Raw genomic sequence first — 9,950 nt, 5'->3', positions numbered from 1 at the left:
TCTCTACGGTTAAATTAGCAATAATATATAATAGGAACATCTGGTTAGACTTTAAAAATAAAGCTAGCTGACAAACATTCCCCCTAGCACAATAAATATTTAGGTGTGGGCAATTAAAAAATACTTGGCACAATTAACTGCTGGGTTAGGTTTAGGCTGAAAAAGGACTTGTTTAGGTGCAGGCATAAAACTAATAAGTTAAGGAGCATAAAAACATTTGGTTAGGCTTTGGTTAAAAATAACAACACTTTTAAAAAAAAGGTTGGTCAGGTTTAGGTACAAAAACCCAAACTTGGTTAGGGACACAAAATACCTGGTTAAGTTTAGGCAAACAAAAAAAGGAAATTTGTTTGGACGTAGGCACAAAAAATGACTCAGTTAAGTTTAGGTACATAAAAACATTTGGTTAGGTTTTCGCCAAAAAAACAGTTTTTTTAAAAAAAGGTTGGTTAGGTTTAGGTACAAAAAATTCCTTGGTTGGAGGTTTTGGCAAAAGCAAAATGCTCTTTTAGGTCATGGCACTACAAAAAATGGTTAGTATAAGCCAAAAAAAAAAAAAAATAAATTGGTTAGGGACAAAAAATACTTGGTTAAGTTTAGGAAATTTGGTTGGTTGGTTATCTTTAGGCTCAAAAAAATATAAAATATAAAATAAAAGGTTGGTTAGGTTTAGGTACAAAAAATCCTTCGGTTAGGTTTGGGCAAAAAAAAAAAAAAATTCTGTAAGGTTAAGGGCACAGAAAGAATAACTAGTTAACGTCAGGCAAAAAAAAAGAAATAGAGATCTGTTTAGGTGTAGTCACACAAAATAGTTAGTTTGGAACAAATAATTGGGTTGAAATAAGGCTCGTAAGTCAGGCTCCCAACTCATGTTACGTATGTCATTTATGTCACTTGGCGGCAGTTATGTCATTCATACCTGAAACAATATGCAAACAAACTTGACTCGTTTGGTCATCTGTCTTCACAGGGAAGGTCCAGTGTATGACCCATCCAATCACCCCTGACTCAGCCTTTTCTTGCTCTTTTTATTGGTGCACTAGAGGGTCGGTTCAGGAAGCAACATCAGTGTCAAACCTAAATGTGTAGGTCCACTGAACAGGCAGCTGTATCTGACACAACCTCACATGGTGATCCAGAACAAAGTAAAGTTAAACATCAGCCACATCTGTAACTACTGAGTGACCCTAAGGTTTCTGTTTCTGTTTGTGTGTTCTCTCCCCACGGTGGCTTCTCTGTTGTTTTGTTGTTGTCCTCTTTGGCTCTGCCAGGTTTTATTATTTATCCATCACCTCGGGTCTGCAGCTGTTCTGCAAACAGCTTTTATCCGGTAATGACGGTTACCTAAGAGCACAAATTATGACAAAATGCGCAAAGTTTAGGCACATAAAAACCCGATTAAGATTAATAGAATAAAAAAGCTGCGCCGATGATCGTCTTTTTCCACATTCACGACTGTAAAGCAGGTACAGTTTTATGTTTTATTTGTCTGCATATTTAAAAAGTTATCCAGCATATTTTAGCGCTGAATTCAATCAAGTTCCCCGCTGCTGCCTGCCAAGCTCACCTAAATTTGTCCTAATTTGTAAATCGCCTGCGCTCCATCAGCAGATAATAGCGACCCTCAGGCGTTGACCGATCACACTGGCTGTGACTTCCCAGAATCCTCCACCCACCTCTATTTTTTTTTTTGTTAAATGCTGGAACACCCACGCATCCAAAACCCGAAAACAACATGCTGATGATGCAAATGGTTTGGTTTCTGTAGAATATAAATGAGTGAAATAACCGGCTGCCTGTAAATCGGACTGGGTGTGTGTGTGTGCTTGTGTGTGCATGTGTGTGTGTGTGAATCTTACTGTAAATCTGTGATTCGTGTGTCTGCGTGAGGTGAGTCAATAGACATGTGATGATGTCATAGCTCGTTGACCTCATGCAGATGGTGAGTGCTCTAATGTAACCCAGGTTGTGGGGTCACCACGGTGCCACTAATGCATGTATGTGAGAATGTGTGTGTGTGTGTGTGTGTGTGTGTGGTAATGAGGTCGTTATTGATCGTCCAGAGTCCAGTTCAGATAGTTTGCATCACATCTTGACTGTGTTTCCTGATATTTAATTGGTCTAATTGTGAAAAATGTGAAAAATTCGGTAATTTTTTTTATACCCATAGTTATTATTTGTATTTGTCAATAAGAATTTTCACTGCCACACATTACATGTTAATTTTGTGCAATATAATATTTACATGTATATACAAGTTTATTCTATTTCTTACCTTTTTAATTATGTTGTTTATTTTTTACTATCATTATTGGTTTTTTTTTGTAATATTCTGTTCTTTGGCTGCTGTGGCAAACAAATGTCCCTGTTTTGTTTAAATTTTTGTTTTACGCTCTCGATAAATCAACAATTGTGAAACTTTCTTGGGTGGTTCATTGATCGAAGATGAATAAGGTAATCTTATAATAGTAATAATAATAATAATAATCATCACTTTCTTTATATGGCACCTATTAAAACAAGGTTACAAAGTGCTTTACATGCAACTTATAAAAAAGAAAGAGTTACAAAAAAGCAAGTCATTGGGTGGTAATCACAAATATAAAGAGAAGAATGTGAAGAGAAAGGCATCAACAAAATAAACAACATATTAAATTATTAAAATAGAAAATTAAACAGTAAGAACAATATAAATAATGGAAACATGAAGCAAACTCAACAACTACTATTTCACTGTTTCATGAAGGAACTTTTACCAGAATTATTGACAAAGTGCATTAGCTGATTTTTGCAGTATGGGGATGAAACTAAGTAGATTTACTCAACTACTTAAGTACAATTTTGAGTTACTTGTAATTTTATATATGATATACATTTTGTGCTACCACAAATCAACTACACTTATTTCTGAGAGCTTTGAGTCAAGAGTTACTTGTCAGATTCCATTTATTGACACAAAATATAATCTACAAATACATTTTTGATGTGATATTATAGATTCAAATGTAACTTTATTGAGCACAGTTGAAATTCACAAGCTACCCAGCAGGTAAAACCACCTTTACCAGCTGCAACATTTACATTATTCTGAATAACTTTAAGTATATTTTGAGGCTAATAGTTTGTATTTTACTTGAGTTAAAATGTAAATGAATGACTTTTTACTTGTCACAGACTTTTTACTTTATTCACACGTCCACCTGTTCGTAGCATGTACAGGTGTGCAAAGATCTTCTTCTCGTATAACTTCATAAAGACATGACACTTGTTTGCATGTTTTGTGGATATTTTTGCAACTAAGTCATGTCTACTTTTTCTTATGACAGAATAAAACCGACTCTTTCTTCATGTGTGCGTGTGCGCTCGTATTCGCTTCCTGTGTCCCACTAAGCCCGCTAAAGCCTAAGCTAAACACCTCGGCTGTGAAAGGTCGTTCCAGGGTCAGAGGAAATTGAAAATTCGTTTGCTAGCAAAACTCACACGCATCATCATCATACACTCACACACACACACACACACACACACACTCTTCTCTCCCCTGCCGACTGTCTCCACTTGGGCTAACTAAGGTGAGCGAGTGTGTGTGTGTGTGTGTGTGTGTGTGTGTGTGTGTGTGTGTGTGTGTGTTTAGGTAAAGTGTTAAAAGCTTAAACGGACATAGCCGAGGAATGTAAAGATAAGTCGTCTTTGCTTATACAAAGAAACACACACACAGTCGAGCCGCAGCCGCACAAAAGCGGTAATTACCTAACTTACACGCATAATGGTGTTAATGGGTTAAGCACCAAGAAATCTTTCTGTCCATGAATCTGGGATGGAAACACACTGAACGTCTGACACATTATACAAGAGTTCGTGACCCTGTAATGGACTAGATGAGGTCACTGAAAGCTTGTTCTCAGAAGGTTTGTTCCGTGTGTTTACGAACATAGCTGAGCTGGTATGAACCTCTGCTGAACTCTCCCATCACAATCTGTTCAATCAGAGTTACAGCAAGAGTTTGTGAATCAGCTTTGAATCAGAGTGGCTATTATCTAAATCATCAACTCCCCCACATGAGAGTTTTTCTTCCTCTACAGACTCTGAGATTTACTTCTGGATGGATGTGACTCGTTCAAAACACAGCTCTGTTCATTTCTGCTTAACTTGATGGGGAATCACTTTGGGGATCAAAACATTGAAATAAGCAGAGTGTAGCTTCAACTTATCTTATATTCTCAGCCCCAAAGTGTCAAATACAGCAGCCTGGTCAGTGGTCCTATGCTTCTAGGTTTGGCGCGCAAGCAAAGTCTAAAAAAATCAGTGTTTATATTTTGGCTACTTGTATTTTAGCCTGGAAAACCACAAAAGGGGAGCATTCAGGAGACATCAGGATCAGAAGTTCAAACCACCTCAGCAGGTTCCTCTCAACACAAAGGAGCCAGTTCTACTCTGAAGTCCTGCTGGATTTATAAGCTTCTTAACCTATTTTGGCATCTTGCATCCGCGGCCTCAGTCCTTCAGTCACTACTTTAAAAAGCTCATGAAGGTAGATCAACTGGTAAAATGAAAGCTTTGCTGGACAGTCTTGCACACCACCGTATTACTGATGATAGCACACCAATCTGGATAATGCCTAGTGAGCAAAATGCTAAGATACTTGAACTTGGGGCAGACAGTCACTCCCAAACGGGAGGATGTGATCCATAGTTTTCAGGCCAAAAAACTATGCCTCAGACTTGGAAGTGCTCCACATTCAATAACAAACCGCCCCTCGTGTGGCACATGAAGTCACGATCTGATGAGGATGGTATCATCTGCAAATAAACATTTCTGAGGTCAGCTGCGTCTTGAGATCCTATCCATGAAAATCACTGAATCATTAGTTCGGGAAAACCCTGGCGGAAGTCAGCATCCACTGAAAAGTTGCTTGACTTCCGACCAAATATTGACACAACCCTCGCACCGTTTATATAAGGAACGGATGACTCATACAAATGGCCAAGGTAGCTTAAACTCCCACTGTAACTTCTACAGTGACTAAAGACTGATCACCCTTTTTTATACAATCGACTAAAACATACTTAAGACTGGTTCTGGACTGGTGCTAGTGCTGGTTTGGACCGGGTTCAACCAAGCAACGTAGGAACAACTATGGTGGACTTTACTGACTCTTTATAAGTGTTGCTACTGGCTTTGCATGCCCACATTGGCATCAAACGGACCACTGTTGCTGAGGTTTGGGCTCCACAGTGAAAAACTTTTGTTTATTCTCCTGTGAATTGGCCTGGACACGCTACATTAGCTCTGGTTTTTAAAAATGGCGATTATAAGCGGTTTAAGTTAGTCTTTGGTAATGATAAATCCACCCCCAGCCCCTGACATAAACAGTTATTAGTTCTAGACCAGTAAAGTGTTGGTGCTTCTTTATAACCATTTTTTTTGACCAAGAGCAAATTCTTTAGGGGTTCAAATGCAATGAACTGGTTCCGGAGTAGGAACCGGCTTGACGAATCCTGGCAGAGGGCTTTGAGGTCATTGTTAGATCTTCCATCATGGAGACAAGTCTCTCTTAACGTCTGAGATGGTTTCATTTAAACTGTCTGAAGCCTAAAGAGGTCAAATTATCCAAAATTGGACAGCAAACAAACAAAAGACAACCAAAAATCAGCAAACATTGGACAAAAAAGGAAAAATGACCCCACAGTTAGGAACAATGGAACTTCTGAATTGTGTTTAAAGTAGTTAAATTAAGCTCCACTGCATCAGTAAAATGTTAGTTATGTTTCAAGGGCATTTTCCTCTGTGATTATGGTTTCTTTAATGCTGCCAGCGGTGTCTATTACATCATTGTCGTACCCATAATCACAGTCAAGAATTCCTGCTCGGGTATTAGTGATATAATACATGATCCTAACATTCAATCCAATGTAACCATGGATGACATGTGGTTTTTAAATGTTTGCTGGGAGGCTGAAACAACGTCTGACTGATGAGACAAAAAAAACCCAACCCTAATCTGTATTAACCCTGTCATACACTGATTTCTCTGAGTTATGGTACATTATGTAAAAACAAATACAAACTAATATTAAGAACGTGTCTTGTCAGCTTAAGTAAAACTGCAGCGCAAACAATAAAAAGACTTTGAGACGGAAGAGCTGCCAAGAAAACAGTCTGTCCATCGGTCCTTCCCATTCTTGTGAAGGTGATATCTCAAGAACGCACTGAGAGAATTTCTTCAAATTTGGTACAAACGTTCACATGGACTTGAGGATGAAGTGATTGAATTTTGGTGTCAAAAGGTCAAAGGTGAAGGTCATCATGATCTCATAGCGTCCCATTATCAAGAATGCATGAAGAGAATTTTTTCAAATTTGGTACAAATGTTGACTATGAGTCAACGATGGACTGATTTGAATTTGGTAATGATGATTCAAAGGTCAAGCTTACTGTGACCTCATAAAATGCATTTTGGGCCATACTCAAGGATTCATACATAAAATCTGACAGACAAATGTCTAATAGGATAAAATAATGAAGTAAAGACATCCGATATCCAAAGTTTAGATGTTAAATGCACAAAATGTTATGGTCATTACCTGGTGCTGCGCTAATTCTCATCATTTTTAAATGATCAAGCCATCTTTGCTCCAAAAATCAAAGATATCCCATTTACAGTGATATTAAATAGTCAACAGGAGCAAATCCTCACATCAAGTAAGTGGAACTGGAAAGTATTTAGCCACTCAAGCAGCATAGTTCTGTCATGGTTTGGAATTTTGGTTACTTCCTGTTTTATTTTGTAAGGTTCATCCTCATGTGTACAAATGTTCTTTCTTTCAAAAATTAACATATGTGTTAGATAAAAAGATATACAGTGCTATGATGCTCTCCATGGTGCTGATACTCACCTAAAGTTTATGTTTATGTAGCTCTGATTCCGACATTTGGAAAATTATGCGAGTTGAACGTTTGTTTGTTGGTCAGAACTTCAGTCCGAGGCCTACATTCAGACTTTTATCGTTAAACCCAAGTGAAACTGAAAGAGGTGCACCGTCACCAGGCAAATGTGTGGGGACTTGTTATATTGTGAGTTATTTACAACACCAAACAACCTTTATGAATGCAAATATAAATGCAAAGTGTATATTTTACCAGGGTGACTGGTTTCTTTATCGTCCTTTTCTCAAGGTTTAAGTTTCCTTTAGCATAATCTGTTTAGAAAAACATGCTCGTCTGTGTCTGAGTGTATGAATGTGGAGGATTGTACCTTTAGGCTGTTTTCCTGGAGGATTTACATACGTTACATAGAGTCTTTACTTTACAGTAATCCACGGGTCACTGGCATGTTTGTGAAGTTATTATTCCATATTATTATTTACATTAAAAGTCTGTTTTTGTCTGCTTGTCAGAAATGTACTCAGACTAAAGCTACTGTAAAACTCAAGTAATCGTCTATTTAATGTTTGTTTTTATAGCTCTGGCAATTGCGATTTTAACTTCATATTCATAAATATTCTTAAACTAAACTTGCAGCTTGAAATATGAAATGAAAGCGATTCTTTTTTGTGTGTTGTCGATGTGTTTTGTGGTCTAATTTTTCACTTTAATTGGTTTGTTTTTAGCATTTTGGAATTTAAGTTCAATTTGAGAGTTTTTACTGCTTTTTTTATGTTCTTCTTATAAATATACTTAAACTAAACTTACCGATTATTATTGATCTTGAACTTGACAATGACCCAGGACAGGAAGAGGGTTAAAAAAGTACCACAAAGACAGTTTCTAGTTTTGCTCTCTTCGATGATGACAAAAATATACTTTTGAAAATATTTTTTCTGCAGGAAAAAACAGAAAATGAACCACTTGGGAAGAACTTTGTGTGTTTGGTTTGTGACTGTGACAAAAAATAGATGCATCAGCAGTTGCTTCTAGAGGAATGTTCTTAAATTACAAGCCTAAAAAAAGAGAATAAAATCATATTTCATCTTTTCCTCTAAGTGCTTAGAGAAATGGAAATGTGAGCATCACACTGGGAAACTTCATCTCCTGAGGAGGATTGTGTATTATGATCAAGAAGCTATTAGCTGGAGTTGTGGTGAGACTATTTTCCTAAAAGTATGAAAGTTTGACCTCTGTTCGGCATCGTATCAGATTCACTAAACCGATCTGGTCTCACAGTTGAACTCTGCTGCTGCTGCTTCGAGCCCTCTAAACCTCTTAATAAGCTCTTATTTATTCACGACTCAGTGATCCTTAAAATGAGATCAAGAATTAAAGAGGTCGTGGCCAAAAAAATCTGTTGGGTCACGATCAAAAACTGAGCCTCAGACAGCCATGACTGACTCATCTGAACCTTTCTGTCATGTCAGCACATCATTTATGAGATATGAGTGTGTGTTCACCAGAGCTGTAATTCTCGTGCACAACAATAAACTTTCACAAGAGACGGAAGAACAGAACGTGCAGACCTTTGACTCAAACCATGTAGAAAGTCAAAACAATGCTCTCTTTCTGTTTTCTCTTCTCTCGTCCTCTCTTTCTGGCCGGCTGCCATGAGTCTCTCCTCCTCTAGGCGGCAGCATTGAGCCGCCATCAGAGACGCTGAGAAGAAGAGAAGGAAAGAGAGAAAGAGGGAGTGAAGACCTGGAAGATCTGGAGTGAAACACCTCTGAGACGTGATCCTCTGTCTGTGCTGAACGAGGGAATAAAAGAAGAAAAGACAGAAAGAAGAAGGAGCAGAGGGGGGATTGGAGGGAAGAGGAGATGGAGAAGAGGCAAAAGTGAAAAGATGATAAACTGAGAAAGAATTTGACTTAAAAGTCATGAAACAAACTGCAGAAACTTAAATTCATGCTTTTCTGAATGGAGTTCTGCAGGTGTGTCGGTGTGAGCCGGGGTCAGGGTCTCCTCTCTGTTACAGTCATGATCACAGTCACATGATCTAATTAAAGCCAGTCATTTTCTTTGGAATGGCGTCGGAGCAGCCGCAGCTTGCCGAGAACAGCCCAGCACCTGCATCCCATCCGTGTTCTGAGAAAAACTGGGAAGTCATGACGAGTCGTGGAGTCGAACCCGTGACCTTCGGGTCAGGCGGTTCAGCTTGCGGGTCATGTTTGAGTCAGGGGAGAGAGACTGGTGATGAACCCACTGAAGAGTCCTACTTTTATCTTTCAGTCTGACCTCTGATTTGGAACTTTTAACCTGCTGAGGAAGTTTCAGTTTTCAGATGTTTGAGTTGAAGTTTTTAAAATCTGAAGAATCTTAAGTGTGTTTTTAGATCCAAGCAGCATTTGTCTGGATTTTATAAGAACTGCAGTAAACACTGAGGACATTTCTCATTAACTTGTGTCTGAAACAGCGTTCAGTGAAAGTAAAGAAGATTGTGTGTTCAGATATTACTTTGGTACAAATGAAAGTCCCCTAAACACCCGTAAAAAACTGATTAAATGTACTTAAGTGTCAAAAGTAGCAGTAAAAGTACTTTATACACATATTTTCATGTGTGTTCACTATAAGTCGACCGGTTATAGGAACCAATATTCAGCATTTTTCTGATTATTCTTCAGTTTTGACAAAAATCGGATCACACATAAAAGCAATTTACTTAACAATGTTCTACTTTTGCTCTAAAGCAGCATAAAATCTGCGTAAAAATAAAATAAATGTAACTAGTAACTTAAGTACTGAAGTAAAAACTACAATATTTTCCTCCGCAGTTTAGTGGAAGTATAAAGTTGCAAATAATAAAAAAAGAAAATTAAAATACTCAATACCTCAAAATTGTACATAAGTAAAGTACTTGAGTAAATGTACTTAGTTACATTTCATTACTGCTAAATCAGGGAAGATGAACAGGAGATTTATGCTCATGAAAACACAGAACTGCTTGAATAAAGAGGCTGTCAGAGGTCATGTGATGAGGAGAGGATGCAATAATGTAAAGGTGAGTGAAAAATTCCTCTGAAAAA

The sequence above is a fragment of the Sparus aurata genome, chromosome 10 (genome assembly GCF_900880675.1).
Source record: "Sparus aurata chromosome 10, fSpaAur1.1, whole genome shotgun sequence".
Lineage (NCBI taxonomy): Eukaryota > Metazoa > Chordata > Actinopteri > Spariformes > Sparidae > Sparus > Sparus aurata.
The sequence above is the reverse complement of the archived record's forward strand: the minus strand, read 5'-3'. Positions refer to the sequence as shown.